Source organism: Panthera uncia, chromosome X, assembly GCF_023721935.1.
Source record: "Panthera uncia isolate 11264 chromosome X, Puncia_PCG_1.0, whole genome shotgun sequence".
Taxonomy (NCBI): Eukaryota; Metazoa; Chordata; class Mammalia; order Carnivora; family Felidae; genus Panthera; species Panthera uncia.
Genome location: NC_064817.1, coordinates 35,993,534 through 36,010,984, shown reverse-complemented (window position 1 = coordinate 36,010,984; position 17,451 = coordinate 35,993,534). Strand labels below are relative to the sequence as shown.

Below are 17,451 nucleotides of genomic sequence, written 5' to 3'. Positions count from 1 at the left end.
CTCCAACAACAAAATTTGCTCAACTTGATCCAGACCCAGTGTGTGTCTTACACTTTAAGTCTGTTAAACTGCCTCGAGTATTTTTGAAAAAAACAAAACAAAACAAAAAACCCAGGAGATATGCAAATTTCAAGAAATTAAGAGCATGATAGCTTAATTTCATTTTGCAAGATATGGAAATTCGTATGTGTTTGATTTTGCATTAGTAAATATGTATGCATTATGGAAAAATGCAAAATATAGATGAGCAAAAAAACGAAAAGTAAGAATCTCCAGGACTTCACAATTCAGGAGTGAGCATTTGTTGGAAAAGAAACAACAAGCCCAAACTGGAGTCGCTTGCTCCCCACGACAGCAAACCAAACTTAGATTTCATCTCTCAGAGAGTCTGAGTTGTATTTTCAAAGATAAATTCCAATAAACCAAAACGTGTTATCACAATAATTTCAATAGAGAGGAAATATGATTTAAAAACAATTGTGCAGACTACTTGAGATCAGTAATATTTAGTGTTCAGTGTTGAAATAATTGTTAACATGGTTATGAAATGTAATAAACAATTGTTGACAGAATTGTGACTATCACAGTCAACCTGAACTTTCCTTATTAGCTCTATAGTGAGGTAACCTGCTTGATAAAAAACCCTCTGTTCCCTTCCCCCCCCCCCCAAAACACCCATCCTGGCCTGAAACAATCTTTTCTTTTGCTAATAGCTTCCTTGCCCCACCCTCCTGCCTATAAAACCTTCCATTTTGAATTATTTTTAATGTTTTATTTATTTTTAAGAGACAGAGAGAGACAGAGTGTGAGAGGGGGAGGGACAGAGAGAGAGGAAGACACAATGTGAAGCAGGCTCCAGGCTCTGAGCTGTCAGCACAGAGCCCCTCACAGGGCTCGAACTCACGAACTGTGAGATCATGACCTGAGCTGACTGAGCCACCCAGGTGCCCCTAAAAACTTCCATTTTGTTCAACTCTTCACGTCTCTCTTTACTTGCTAGGTGGGATGCTGTCCAAATCCTGAATCACTTAATAAAGCCAATTAGATCTTCAAACTTAGTTGAATTATGTTTTCTAACATGTTATTAATATTTTACTGCATATTCTTTCTGACTTTTTACTCTAACTTGATCATTTCATTTGTGATTTAGAAGTATTACTGAAGTTATTTTGTAATTCTCTACGTATTAAAATCGTTTTTTCCTTTGAAATGACTGAAAAATCATTTTTTTCCATTGAAACAGAAAGGATAAAGAAATGTTGGCCTATTTTATTTTTATCCTTTCCCCCTTCCTTTGCAGTTTTTGTTAGAATAACCTGGGATGTTAAAGCTAGATTAGTTAATTTTTAAATTTTTTTAAATGTTTATTTATTTATTTTGAGAGAGAGAGAGAGAGAGAGAGAGAGAGAGAGAGAGAGAAAGCAGGGGAGGGGAGAGAGAGAGGGAAACAGAATCCCAAGCAGGCTCCACACCGTCAGCACGGAGCCCAGTGTGGGGCTTGAATCCAGGAACCATGAGATCATGCCCTGAGCCAAAATCAAGAGTCGGATACTTAACCGACTGAGGCACCCCTAGATTAGTGTATTTTATAATTGTATGTCTATTCTTTCAAAAGTTGTTTATCACATTTTATAACCATGTTAACAATTATTTCAACACTGAACATAAATATTAGTGATCTCAAGCAGTCAGTACAATTGTTTTTAAATCTTATTTTCTCTCTATTGAAATTATTTATTGCAATGACACGTTTTGGTTTGTTGGAACTTATCCTTTCCTTGAAAATACAATTCAGACTCTCTTTTGTCTGGACAGCCAACATGCAATCCAGACTGAGGAAGACCCGGAAACTTCACTTGAGCCATGGCCATGGCCGCATTGGCAAACACCAGAAGAACTGGGGAGGTGAAGGAAATGCTGGCAGCATCACCACAGGATGAACTTCGACAAGTGTCACCCAGGCTACTTTGGAAAAGTTGGTGTGATGCATTACCACTTAAAGAGGAACCAGAGCTTCTGTCCAACTGTCAGCCTTGATAAACTGTCGACCATGGTCAGTGAGCTGACATGGGGGATGGCTGCCAGAAACACAACTGGAGCTGCACCTATCATTGATGTGGCATGATTGGGCTACTACAAAGTTTTGAGAGGGGCACCTGGGTGGCTCAGTCTGTTAAGCGTCCCACTTGAGCTCAGGTCATGATCTTGAGGTTCGTGAGTTTGAGCCCCATGTTGGGCTCTGTGCTGACAGCTCAGAGCCTGCAGCTTGCTTCGGATTCTGTGTCCCCTTCCCTGCCCCTGCCCTGCTCATGGTCTCTCTCTCTCTCAAAAGTAAATAAACATTAAAAAAAATTTCTTTTACGTTTTGGGAAAGGAAAAGCTCCCCCAAACAGCCTGGCATCGTGAAGGTGAAATTCTTCAGTAGAAGAGCTGAGGAAATATTACAGATGTATTTGCGGGGGGAGGGGGGGGAGTCCTGTGTCCTGGTAGCCTGAAGCCATGTGGAAGGAGGTTCATTAAATGCTAACAAGTGCTGAAAGAAAGAAAGAAAGAAAGAAAGAAAGAAAAGAAAGGAAAAAAAAGAAAATATTACTCACAGCTATTTGTGGATGGTACACTCTCTAAGTTCTTGAATGGCTACAAGTGACTTTCTGTTCCAGCTCAAGTAGGCTCTCAAAATTTTGTTGATGATGTTTCAGTGTCTTCTAACAATTAGCATTACAAAAAAAAAGATCTGATTCCAACCTGATCTTTTAAAATTATTTTATCATAGGTAACTTGTTATTCCCTCTGCCTGGATGATTTTATGATTTTCTTTCTAATCTTTGCACTATCCTAGAGATTTTTTTCTTTTTCCTTTCAAAGTAAGAACCTCTTTCATTATGTCCTCTGACTAGAGGGCCACTCTGACCTAAAGCCTAAAGTTTTTCCTCTATTCTTGCTATTATTATGTTTTTTAGATTAGTGCTTATGTTACTGATGGATCTATCACAGCTGCTAACTCAGGAAATGAACCAGTGAGCTCTGGTGCTTTCCTGGACAACTGCTCTGTCCCAGGGGATTCTGATGCAGGAGGGAGCTATAGAAATTGAAAACACAGTTCCTGGCTGGGGTTGCCAACACTGTTGCAAAAAAAAACAAAAAACAAAAAACCACCTCAGATAAACTCATTGCAAGAAAAGCCAATAACGCAAGAGAAAGGGGTTTGGAAAAGAGAAAGGGAGACATTTATTTTGGGTTTAGTGAGCTGGGGAGGTGGCAGCCTAAAGTCTTAACAAGCGACCTCTCCACCCACAAGATGGACACCTAGAGTTCTATGAGGGGGAACGCGCAAGAGACAGAGAGCATGTGGTCATGCGTGGGGGGTCGGTGTCTGTTCAGCACAGGATCATGGGCAGGGAAGGGGACATGTCGGGTGTGGCCTTCTAGGCATTCCGTTGTTATCAGGACTTTTCCGGTCTGGCAGTTAGGAAGTTCTGATCATTGCAAAACATTTTCATTAATGCCTCAAGAAAGTGGGATCAGAAATAAGCATAATTGGTTTTAGTTAGAGCATGAGTTAAGCAGGCTTGTGTGGGGAATAAGCTTAGAAATTCCCTGGGCTTACACCAATGGGTTAACAAGGCATAAAGAATTACAAAGCCATAGGGTGCTCTTATCCAAGCTTGGGTAAACAAGATAAGACCCCCAGAATTCTGGGCAAAGGCCCCAGAATAGAGTGGGGGGCAAATGCCCCCAATGCAAAGGTAAATGAGGTAAGCAAGATTAGGTATTCAGGGCAAAATTGCCCCCCAATTTAGTACTATAGCAGAAAGCTGCCTTCACAGGAGGGAAGGACCAAGTTAGGTAAAGAGGTAAATAGGGTTATAGACCACTGCGCTGCAGGTGAAGCAGCCCAGAGCAGAGATGGTTAACAAAAGAAAAGGTGCCTTGTTAACCCTGAGGTTATTCCCCCTGTCTCATCCCCTAGTCTGGCTAAGATAAACAGACACAGCACCTCCTGTCTGCCGTTAACAACCATCTGCCCATCTGCCCAGTGCCAGGATTTTTTTATATTGACCCAAAGCCCAAACACCGTATATCTTCAAAACCCCCTTTCCCTCATGCCCATGAGTTAATGTTCGCAGATTCATTGTCTCCTTGTGCATGCCCATCACATTTGTAAGCCTTCTGATCTTAATAAATATGGGGCAAGGACCCTTATTCGGGGCTCTTGTCTTTTCCTGGACATTAGCCATCTCTCACTTTTAATCCTGTGTCCCACTCTCTTGCTGGCCAAGAGAGAACTTTAGACTTAGAGTCTATGACAGTCTTGTCGATTTCTGACTTTAACTGTTGGTGTCTAAAGTTGAGCAAGAGGGCTTTTTGGAACATCAGGGACGATCTTAGCATAATATTGATGTAATTCTCAAATAAGGTAATTGGGTAGAGTTTAATGAGTTACAAAGGCATAGAAAGGGTTAAAGGAAAGCAAAAGGCAAAGCAGGAGGGATAAAAGAGCTGAGGTTCAGTGACCACCCCTGAGTCTGAAAAGGTAGAGGGAAGGAGTGGTTTCCAAGATGTAGAAAGAACTGTGGACCGCACCTGGGTCAGTATCTCTAGGAGAGGGCTAGATGCAGGGGTCGTGCCCTTCACTAGAGGAACGTAGCCACTGTTGAGCAGTGGCCAGCTGGAAGAAGAGATACCTGGGCCTTGTTCTCCTCCCACATTCCCATCTCCTGCCAGTGCCTCTCATAGCCTGAACCCTTGAAGCCATCTCTGCAGGTCCCCTCCTAGGAGAAAGAGCTGGGCAAAAAGATAGCAAGTGGATCTGGAGGGACAAACAGGGTATTTGCCTGAAGTTCCTATTACAGTTAATTTGCATCATGCAGTTTTGTGGAAAATATAAGAGAGAAACATACTCATATTTTTATTCATTTTACTTATAAGCTTTATTTCCTCACCCGTTCATCTGTTAAAAGAACCGTTTATTCTTTTTTTTTCTTTCGCATTTTTCAATCTGTTCTTCACTGTCTCTATTGTGTGTTTAAATTTAGTAATCCTAGTTTTTATCAGAATGCAATCTTTCCTAATGTTACATTCTTTCAATTGTTGCCAGGTGAACTGGGGAGTCCTTGAAGGTTCTTGGTCTTGTCACAGCACGTATTCAAGGATGGACACAGAGCACAGTGGATGAGAAACACAAATAGGAAAGTTTATTAAAGCAAAATGTACACTCTTGAGATACAAATGCTGGGGAGGGACAGAGAGAAAGAGAGAGGAAAGGGGAGAGAGCAAGTGAGCACTAGCATGCTTGGAAGACATCTGTGTAGCCTGGGGATTGGGTTTCTATCTTTTATTGACAGTGGTTAACCAGGGCGCAGAATATTTATTACTTTTTCTTCCTTATTTGGTCAGAGGTTTTCTGTCATGGCATCCACCATCTTGGGCCTGTCTGGTTTGATCCAGCTCCTGTGGAGTGCTACCAGGACAGGCCTCTGACCTTCTCCATAGTTGACCATGACTCCTTGGTGTTGAGCTCCAGGTATCCTGTTAGAGCCTAACTACCTACATTTCTTCTTCAAGGACTCTGGGCCCTTAAAATCTTTTAAGGGAAAATGGGTGATGGTCCATCTTCTGTAACTACTTCATGCTGGTGTGGGACGTTCACCCTGCCAGAAGGCTCCAGAAGTCCTCGTTACCTAAATTTTAGGAAACCTGGATGGACAGTGGGGAGTAGAAGGAAGTTGTGACTCGGCCTAGCGGGTCTTTATACTCATTTGTTTCAGCGCTGTTTGTGAACCACCATCTGAAGATTTAACTGGTTGAGGTGAGAGAAAATACATTTTGTTAGTAACTTTAGGATACAAGGTCCAAACATTAGAATAAGGAGTAGGGTTATTAAGGGTCCAACAAGAAGGTATAACGATGAAAGGCCTGGAAACCAGGAAAACAAAGAGTCCCACTGGGGGAGGAGGAGGTAGGGGTGGCTTCATGGGGAACTGTGCATTTAGTTACTGGCCCAATGATCTAGAAGCTTTCTTTAACCTCTCCAGATAAATTGATCCATACACAGCACAATGTGTTAATCACCGTATAGACTCCCCTGATTTTTGTAAGAATATAGTCAAGGGCCTCTTGTAGCCAAGTGACTTGACACCCGATTTCATCTATATGAATTCTTATTTCCCATGAGGAGTTAATATAGGTAGCAGGTGGTGTTAGCTAGCCATCATATGGACTCTGTTTTTTTAGTAAGCAATCAGGTAATTAATAAGAGGCACTTCTATGGAAACAAAAGAAAAACATAAGCTAATGGTCAGAGCAAATTATAAACCCAATACCTGATTCCACAATGCTGTCACTGAGATTTCTAAATGTCAGAGTCACAGCATCCTCAGATGGAGTGGGAGCAGGCAGTGGCAATCAGATGGGTTTTTCTGGTTTGTAAATCCAGCATCTCTGGTGATCCTTTTGAATGGCCCATAGAAACACAGGCACAAAGATTGTCTATACATGGGCTTTGTGGCAATTTTTCTGAAGTTGACCTTAAATTTGTCCAGCTTCAGTTCGCAGGGCATCAAGAAAAAGTTTTAGTTTTTTTTTTAATGTTTATTTATTTTTGAGAGAGAGAGAAAGACAGAGCATGAGCGGGGGAGGGGCAGAGAGAGAGGGAGACACAGAATCCGAAGCAGGCTCTAGTCTCCGAGCTGTCAGCACACAGCCCGACGCCAGGCTCAAACTCACGAGCTGTGAGATCATGACCTGAGCTGAAGTCGGCCGCTTAACCGACTGAGCCATCCAGGCACCCAAAAAAAGTTTTAGTTTTTAATGACTTTAATTCAAGACAGTGGAAGACGACCAGAAACCATAATTTGGAGGGCCATAGCCAGATATTTGAGGAAACAAGAAGAGTTTAACATCTAGTTCAGTTTATAAAAAGCAGTATTAAAATCTAATATCTACGAAGATGTGTTATTGAAACATTTTCTCTCTATAATTACCCTCATTTTTATTGAAGATAGCCAAATCAAGACGAATTTGTAAAACAAGTCCAGTTTAAACAAATTTGGCTGAATTATTTACATAAGCTCAGCAAGAATAGTGATTGGCCATATAAGTTTTTTAAAATTTGCTTTACTGGAACTTTTCATAAGAGATCTCTAGATTGAACTTTTAATAGCCTTTCAAGGCCAGAGCCAAGCTAAATAATTTTCATCAGACTTGCTTGCAATACCTATAGATTTGGGTGAATTCCCCTTCTTGAGGTCCCCAAAATATATTGAGGTTCCTGCACCCTCCATGAAGTGACATTCTTTACTCACCTGGTAAGGCAGCTGGGAGCTCTGCAAGAAAGGTACCAAGCCAACATTTCCAGGAGGTTCCATTGGCTCCATAATGTCAACCTTAATTCCCTAAAGCTGTCTTGTCGTATCTAAGTCTATGCATTTCGCTCAAATGTGACATTCCAGACAAAGCCTCGGTAAAATAACCAATGTTTCCAGTGGTGTCCTATTACAAGGAGAACAGATTCTCACTGAACTTATGCAAATAATCATATTGCCATGAAAGAAAAAACACTCACTGAGAATTTCTAAATTTCAGAGGGTTCGGGTAGGCAGAAAAGATAAGTGTTTTAGTTGGTTCACAAAGGAATATTTTATCATATTTCTGTGAGTCATAGATATCTTAAGAGAAGACTTCTTTAAATCTAGAAGAGCAAACATCAGAGAACCAGCAGTATTTCAAACAAGAGTCAAAAAAGTATAATCATCTTCCTCAATTCATTTAGTCCTGTGTTATTAATTCTTGTTCTATTTGAATGCAACTTTCCCATTAGTTCTGGAAATTCTTACTCAGCTTTGTTTTATGATCTTAAAGACATTAAAAACCTGTATTTGTCAAAAGGCCTTTCTGTGAATCTCCTTGAAGATGAAACACATTTTTTTTGCAAGAGCATCAGAACAATAACTATAAATGAGAAAAAAAACTCAGAAATAGACATGGTTAAAGATCTGATGAGAACTCATTATAATGCAGTTGACAAAGAAATCTAGTTATTTCTGTGACATGTAACATTTTAATAATTAGAATGTCAAGTGATAACCTTACACCAGAACCTATTAAAACTTTAGGAATTTCATACATTTTCTGGAACAGTTATAGCATTTACCCATACAATACAACCGAAGGCTTATCATTATTTGCTTGACAATGCTTCTCATGTAACTTAAGTCCCAAACAGACAAGCATTAATTAGTCAAAAAGACTTCATTTATAATTCAAACTGCAGGAAGTTTGTTAAAAAAACCTCAGGAAGTTTTAAAGCACTGACTAAATAGGATTAAAGATCATTATAACCTTAATATTTATATTTAACCAAAGTGACAATAAGTGAGTCTACAGGAAGTTATATAGTAGTTTGCAAAACTTAACTTCTATAATACTGAAAAGTTTTAACTTTCTTAGGAAATCAAAGACCTGATAAAGACAAAACATAGAAGCTTTAGTTTTCTGGGCAGATAAAGAATGAGAAAAAAACAACAACTTTGTTTATAATTTCTTACCAAGAGCAGATGAACAATCTAAGAAAACTTTGTCTCTTTAACAGAGAGAAAAGCAGAATTTCAGTCATATACCAGTGTACTTTTAAAATCCATTCATTTCAATCTTAGCCCTGACTACACACACTTTTTTTCCCTGAGTGTGTTCCCATTCCTCATAACTTTTTTTTTAATACATCTAAATTTCCTTCCATACAGAATGCATCCCTTATTTCTATCAGTCTTTTTTTTTTATTTAGTTTATTTATCTTGAGAGAGAGAGCACAAACAGGGATGGGCAAAGAGAGGGAGAGAGAGAGAGAATTCCAAGCAGGTTCTGAGCTGTCAGTGTGGAGCCTGATGTGGGGCTCGAATTCATGAAGCACGAGATCACGACCTGAGCCGAAGTTGGATGCTTTACCAACTGAGCCACCCAGGTGCCCCTTTATCAGTCTTAACTACATTTAGTGGGATTTTAACTCTTAGAAATGTTAATCTCCAATAAAAATTAATTAGTAACCAATTGTGAACTGTCTGGTATACCAGAATTCTTTCTATCTGAAATCTATGAACACATTTCATAATTTCTAAAAACCTATGTTTTTCCATAGTACAATCTTTCAATCAAGCATAAAGCATTTTACTGACAGACCCAAGTATGCTGTTGCCCTGCTATAACAGGCCAAAAGCAGACAACCTGCATTCAGCAATCAATGCTTTCGTATTTTATCTTATTTGGAAAAGACTTAGGTATCCAGTGAATTCAATCCAGTTTATCATTTATCTTAGCACAACTTCAAAGCTTCAGGTTACTGAAGATTTTGAAAGCTATTTAAAAGTTTTACCTATAAACCTTTTTATTTATTCAGCCTACTTGTTCTTAACAATTACCCGTGAAAACTTTATGAGACAGACAAAATTAACCATCACATTAAGTCATCTTTTTGCTGACAAGTTATAGCAGAGATAATACAAGTTTATTTGACATTTAGTAAACCTTGGTAGAATAAAAGTTTTATATTTAATGCTAATAACTCTGAAGACCCGTTTATCTTAATTAAGCCAACAAACTTAAATTAGCTTTCATGCAGAATATGTTGCACCTGTGTCTACCAGAAGTCAATTTGCTCCCAGTGTCAATTTTTTCTTGGGGCTCCCGCAGGGAAATCTGAAGTGGATGGTTTTGAGTCCAGGGGAACCCGGAGGCCCCTTCATGCTGATTTGGGAGATGCTTTAGTTTGAACCTCGTAAGGAGGTAGCGCAGCCGCTTGGGGTGCTTTGTTTTCCCCCTTGGTAGTGAGGGTAGGAGGAGCAGGAGGCAATGACATTAGAGGCACGGAGGGTGGTATAGGAGCCAGTTATGCAAGCCCCGCCCATGGTGGTGCAGGAACAGGATGGGGAGGTGGATCCAGAATAGGCGAGGTGTCCCTGCAAGGCTGGAGGCAGATAAAAGCCTAGACGGCAAAGAAGAGTCCCAGTCCCAAAGCTCGGCAGCTCGGACAGATGAACAGACCCATGTTTTCTTTCCAAAAACAAAAGGTGAAAATAGGCAGTCCTTGTTGAACCAGAGAAGACTGCGAACATCCCCGAAACAAAAGGAATTTCAGCAGCTGCTTGAGAATACAGTAAGACCTTGGTTTGTGAGCATAATTCCTTCGGGAAACATGCTTGTAATCCAAAGCACTTGTATATCAAAGCGAATTTCCCCATAAAAAAATCATGGACATTTAGATGATTCTTTCTAATATTCATATAAAAATGATTACAATACTGTAATTTCATACAAAATATAAAGAAAAATAAACAAATTACCCTGCACTAAACTTTGAAAGCCTTCGTGGCTGGTGTGAAAACCTTTCGTGGCAAGAGAGAGGAGGGTTATTGTGTAGGACGACTTTCACTATCACTAACAGAATCACAGCTATCTATTGGCTCAACAGAATCTTTTTCTGCCTGGGCGCCATTGTATATAATCGCACGGATGTTGACTACAGTACAGTATTAATAAACTCTTGTCATAGATTGCATTTAGTGGAACTGGCAGTAAGGCAGCAGAGGAAAGGATCTATATCTGCAGGCCGCCTAACCTAGAATGAAACAAAGCATCCCTAAGCTTACTCTCATATGGCAAAGCAAAGGACTGGCCATAGGTGCTTTGAAGTGACAAAAACTACACTAGTGCCCGTTGTGGGCCCCTTCCAACATTCTGAAAAATCACTGATTTCTGCCAAACACCACGGCCTGAGACGGAGTATCCAAGCATGGGAGATGGTCACCCACAGTCCCATAGCGAGAGAGAAAGAGAGAGAGAGAGAAGAGCCATTGGCTCTGTTGTGATCATGTGATGTTTGGCACCATGTACTACTTGTATTGCAAGATATCGCTCGTTTATCAAGTTAAAATTTATTAGAAATATTTGCTCGTCTTGCAGAACACTCGCAGAACAAGTTACTCTCAATCCAAGGTTTTACTGTATTCCTTAAAGTCCCCATCCAGAGGTAGACTAACCAGACAATTCGCTCTAATTATCATAGCCATTAACCTGGGGAAAGGAATGAGGGAGAAAACCCCCCATACAACAGGAGTCAGGCAACATGCATACAGTCCTCTCCAAATCTACTCTAGATCTGACACACAAAAGAAGAAGCAAACAAAGAGGAGACAAGTGACTCAGGAAAAACACAGGCAGGCATGTACGTGATCTAGGCAGAAACTGTTTCCAAGAGAGACAAAGGGCGTGGCACACACAGAACAGGACAGAACATAGGCCAGGTGGCAGATTAACAGAAGTAGAAGGGCCTGGAGCAGCTGAACTGATGGTGGATTGAAAACTAGAGGGGGAGGAGAGGGGTGTTTTCAGGCCCTCTAAAAGAGTATGGACAAATCAGTGTTTTATTGGTATAGGGCCGTAACGGTCTGACCATATGGGATTTGGGTCCATTTTACAAAAGGGATCAAGTTGTAATACGGCATTACAGTTAAGGCTACCATTTTTTTTTTCCCTGTCAGACTTCCCTATCCTCTAGTTTATATTGAGGCCAATAGAGTTACAAGAGAAGTGGACTTGGGAAGGAAATATACAAGGTCTCAGGGTCCAACTAGTTCCAGTTTCTCAGGATGCATCCTAAGGAAGTGTCAGATGAGATCGAGGAAAGATAGTGACAGTCTCCTGGGCTAGAGGTGTCCCTGCTGAACTGGAAGAGTGTTGCTGTGAATGGTCTGGGCTCTAGGGACATCTCCTTGGAACCATCAAACTGTCATCCCTGGTTCAGGTGGGTGCCCTCGACCTGCAGACCTCTTCAGCCTATCGTGTCTCCAGAAGGGGGAACCCCTGCCCATCCTTCCTTTCAATCAACATGAGTTTCCTCGGAAAACAGGAAGAGTCTCCCCTGCACTAAGATTGCATTTAATCTGGTGAATCAGCATTTTTTATTTCCTTTTTTAGGCATTTTAATGAGAGCTAATCCTAGTGTCCCAAGATACCCCTTAGAGGAGAATCTTTGGAGACAAGTGGAATTTTCCACGGTCTTCAAGAAGAGTTGACTCCTGGAAAAAGGAGCAACTCAACCTGGGCTCACATTGTTTCCAAGAGGGGGCTCCAACCCTCTCCTGGAGAACTTCGATAGAAGCCCAGAATCCTGTTATCCCAAGGAGAGCAGATTCTCTCCCAGGATCTTCTTAGGACCTTAATTAGGAACTCTCTCTTGTAGAGTTCCGATGGCGGGTGGACCATGGGCATCCCCAGCCTGCTGTCCATTCACCCCATCAGCATAGCAATGGCCAGCAGGCCGTGTCATGATTTGGCTGGCCCTGGTGTCCCAAGGCTTGCACCTCATCCAGGTGCCTGCAGTCCCAGGAATGTCGGCCTTCCTGAAGACCCCGATAGGAATGATGGGAGAACAATGTCCAATAAGTAACCCTGAAGTCCTGGGGTGGATTCCTCAGGAGTGGGCATTGTCATGACTCCAAGATCTCTGAATATTTCATTCCCCTCATTCTGATAGGCCTCTCAACAGTTGGTGGCAAACAATGGCCACCAGGGATGGGGGTCCCTTTGATGGTCTACATATTTCTGGTCTGACCAGCAGAAATCTTTTGATACTTTCTACTTTGCAGCCAGTGTAGGTGGAATTAACTTCTATTTTCCAATTCTCTGAATCCCTGAATTGCTTGGGTTGAATGGCATCCATATAAGTGGTAAGTCAGGCAGACACACAGGGGAAAATCTCATGGGGCAGGGTCCCTTGCTAGGAAGTAAAGTGGCTTATAGCCAATTTTATGGTGACCCGCACAAATGCAGAGTGAGTTATAGGATCTCTGTAATGGGTGGCGGAACATTCTGCAGGTCTCTTTGCCCCACCACTGGTGAAGGAGAATGTGGAAGTAGGTATGAGAGGAAGTATGGGGAGGGATCAGAGCATCCCATGACCCAGGAGACATGCAACAGAGCTCTGGATGCTGCATGGCATAAGGGCAAGCCTCTGCTCAGGATAGCCTTTTAAAGCCAACCCTGTCAGAAATAGAAAGAAATCTTATCTTCCCCTTAAGTCGTTATTGTCATGCCTCACAGATTTTTTTAAATGTTAGCAAAAATAAAAACATCCTTGAAAATAAGATTTCTTTCTACTTCTGAATGTGATGCTGTGATACTTAGGAACAGCAGCCCAGATAGTTTTGTTTCCGAGTTCCACATTGGCTTATTTTAATAGGACAAGGAAACGTGTGTTGTAAGATGTACGTAGCCTCATGCTAACTGTCTGGTCTAGAGTGTTCAGCTCTCAAGCAGGTTCCTTAGCGAGACCAAATCTTTGTCACTGAAGTGTTCAGAGCTACACTTTGATGTTTAAAAGAAAAATATTGGTTAAAACAGCTTTCACCTTCTAGGATCTGCTTTTTAAATTTTCTGTCACCTGCAGTCACCAACTGCATGTACCAGGCCTCTAGAAACTAGTATGTTAAACTGAACCAATTTGATAGGAGTACCTATCTATAGGGCTTGTTTTCCGAAGGAGAATATTGCTGTTGTTTTTTTTTAAGCTTTATTTATTTAAGTAATTTCTACACCCAACATGGGGCTCAAACTCATGACCCTGGGATCAAGGGTCACATGCCCTTCTGATTGAGCCAGCCAAGCGCCCCAAGAGCGTTGTTTAGAGTAGCAAAACTATAAGCCTTCCTATGCGTGTTGCAAAGCTGTTCAAAAAGCATCTCACTGGGGTACCTGGGTGGCTCAGTCAGTTGAGCAACTGAAACCATGACCTGGTTTCAGCTCAGGTCATGATCTCCTAGTTAGTGAGTTTGAGCCCCGAGTCGGGCTCTGCACTGATAGTGCAGAGCCTGCTTAGGATTCTCTCTCTCTCCCTCTCTCTCTGCCCCTCCTCAACTCATCTCTCTCTCTCTCAAAATAAACTTAAAAAAAAAAAACTCAAAAAAAAGTAACTCACCAGGTTTTGTGAGTAGAAATGTAGTGTTCAAGTCACATTCTGCTTTAAAAGGTTGTAACAAATACAAATGAATTAGGGGAAAAAAGAAAAGAAAGCAAACCGGACACATTGGAGGAGGGTGTCCAAGGAACTCTCTAGCACAAGGAGGTGAGAGTTGGAGACTCACCGATAAGAGGGTTGCCCAACCCAGTGTCACCTTGTCCCTTCATGGTCGCCAAAAAACATTGCTTGGTGAATTGGGGAGACCCCAACCTTCAGGTCTCACCCAAGCCAGACCGGAGGGAGTCACCAAAGGTTCTTGGTCTTGTCACGTGAATGAATTCAGATGAGTAACACAAGCAGGAATGTTTATTAAAGCAAAAAGTGCACTTTTGAGATATGAGAGCCGGTGAGCTCAAGAGAGCGAGAGAGCGAGAGGGAGGGCGGGAGAGAGCTGTGCACCCTAGGGTTTGGGATTCTATCTTTTATTAACAGTTGTTAACTAGGGGGCAGAATATTTATTACTTGGGGGAGGAAGCAGGGTTTCAGGTTTTGCGCTTTTTCTTCCTTATTTGGTCAGGGGTTTCCTGCCATGGTACCCGCCATCTTGGGCCTGTCTGGTTTGTTCTAGGTTCTTGTGGAGTGCTGCCAGGACAGGCCTCTGACCGTCCCAATAGCTGACCGTGACTCCTTGTTGCTGACCTCCAGGTATCCAGTTAGAGCCTAACTAACTGTCTACTCTGACACAATGAGTACAAATGTCCCACACATCTTATTGAAGATGCAAATTAAGCTTTTTTTAACTTAACTTTTCTTGGTATAAAAGTTTCACATGGATACACTTATTCTAAATCCCCAAGTGGCCTTTTTATTTTGCTCTAAGTACTTTTCAAAAGTCTAGTGGTTTTTCTTTATACCCTCAGCTTTACCAGGGGAACTCCACGTTCTTTGAGTACTGAGATTTGAGATGGATTCCGTGTCAGAATCCAAATCTTCTAGTCCCAGAAAATGGGAACGTGAAAGTATTTCTGTTTCCTGTAGCTATATTTTGTTAGAGGTTGAATTAAATTGTCTACATGCAGTGGGGAGTGAGCTTTGGAGAGAAAACCTCATGACAGGAAAGTTAATTGATTTTCCAAATGGTTTCTTTTCAGTGACTGCATGTGTGAGTCCTGATGGGTGCAGCTCAGACCGCCTTTGTAGGATTTAGATTGGTTTCAAATGACCTCCTCCACAGCTTAGCTCATTCACACTGGGAACATGGTGCTCCTGTGTTAGGACAGAACTCCATTTGCCCAGGAAGAACTTCCTTCCCAGAAGGGAGCCTGGGAGCTAGCATGACGATTGATTTTACAGGTCAACTTGTCTGGACCATGGTGTCCAGATATTTGGTCAAACATTGTTCTGTTGCTTTGGAGATGTTTGGGGATGAAATTAACATTTGAATTGGTGGACTTTGAGTAAAGCAGATTGACTTCCACAATGTGGGTGAGCCTCATCCAATCAGTTAAAGGCTTTAATAGAACAGAGACTGACCTCTTCTGAACAAGGATACAACCACACACATACACACACACACACACACACACACACACACACGTCCTGTTGCTTCTGTTTCTCTGGAGAGCCCTGAATAATACAATTAGTAAGAAGTCACCTTAATGGAAAAGGAGCCGTTTCTTCTTTGCATTATTTTGTTTTAGTTTTTGTGGGTAGGTTGTGGGACCTCAACCTTCTCCTTCTGAGAGATTCACCCACGTAAGAATCAATATACTAACATTTTTACTTTCTTTTGTTTGCACAAAGAGGAAGCTAAGAGTAAATGCTCTATTTAGCTAATCTTTCTGAGAAATTTTGGTATGATTCCTTGGGTACTCTGTCCTTCATCACATCTACTTTGTCTTGGAAACCCTTTTTTATAGCCTCTCCTTCTCAGAGGTGGGGATTTTCCTGGTTCTGTGGAGTAATAGCAATCATTTATTTCCTCTACTTGCCAGCCAGTCTTGTTGAAATATGCCATATTTATTGGTTTCCTCAAAGTAAGCCAATTTGTACAATGCATTTTTGACCTATTACTAATATCTATCCCTATCTCCTCATCATTATACAGATTATGCCCTATTTTTACATATTTTTGGTCATTCTAGTAGAGTTTGTTGAGGAGGTGGAGTGTCTTGGATTAAATTTCCAAAGCGCAGACCTGAGACAAGGATTCAGGTACAATGGATTTATTTGGGAAGTGCCTCACAAAGGATGACGAAGAAGTGAGTAATTGGGGCACACGACAGAGGAAGGTCAATAAAGTGTACTGTGTCAGGTTGCACACAGGTACTGTATCAGCTACTGTAACAAAGTTCCACAAATTCAGTGGCTTAAAATAACAAAATTTATTTTCTCATGGGTCTGGATGTCAGAAGCCCAACATGGCCAGGCTGGGATAAAATCAAGCTGTTGGCAGGGCTGGGTTCTCTCCTGGAGGCTCTGGGGCGGATCTATTTTCTGGCCTTTTCCAGTTTCTGAGGCCACCCACATTTGTTGATTCATGGCCCCCTTCCATCTTCAAAGCCAGCAATGGCTGGTCAAGGGTTTCTTGTAATTTCAGAGAAATGTGTTACTTTGACACCGACTCTTCTTCTGCCCCTCACTTTCACTTTTGAGGACTCTTGTGACAACACTAGGCCCACCTGGATAAGAATGTATTATGCTAAGCAAAATAAGTCAGTCAGAGAAAGACAGATATCATATGATTTCATTCATACGTGGAATTTGAGAAACACAACAGGTGAACATAGGGGAAGGGAAGAAAAGATAAAATAAAAACAGAGAGGGAGGCAAACCATTAGAGACTCTTAAATACAGAGAACAAACTTGGGTTTGCTGTAGGGAAGGTGGGTGGGGAGATGGGTTTGGTGGGTGATGGCCATTTAGGAGGGCACTTGTTGGGATGAATACTGGGTGTCATATGTAAAAGATGAATCACTGGGTCCTACTCCTGGAGCCAGGACTACACTGTAGGTTGACTCACTTGAATTTAAATAATAAAAAATAAAATAAGATAAAAAGTAAAGTAAAAGAATATCCCTATTTTCAGGCCAGCAGATTAGTAACTTAAACCCCATCTGTAACCTTAGTTCCCCTTTGCCATGTAATTTATTGCATATTTTATTTATTTATTTTTTAATGTTTATTTATTTTTGAGGGAGAGAGGGAGAGAGACAGAGCATCTGTCACAGAATCGGAATCAGGCTCCAGGCTCTGAGCTGTCAGCACAGAGCCTGACATGGGGCTTGAACTCACAAACTGTGAGATCATGACCTGTGCCAAAGTTGGACACATGACCAACTGAGCCCCCCAGGCACCCCTATATTACATATTTTAGAGATTAGAATGTGGGCATCTTTGGAGATCCATCTTTTCTACCAACCACGGGTACATTAATTGTTGAGTTATAACAGTGGGGAACTGATGTAATTAATTTGGAATATACTTGTGGCCTAACCTGACCA

General features: G+C 41.4%; 1 pseudogene; it reads left to right on the top strand.

The window, feature by feature from the left end:
• Nucleotides 1-1,764: 1,764 nt before the first annotated feature.
• Nucleotides 1,765-2,519, top strand: LOC125932356 (60S ribosomal protein L27a-like; annotated as a pseudogene).
• The last annotated feature ends 14,932 nt before the right edge of the window (nucleotides 2,520-17,451 follow it).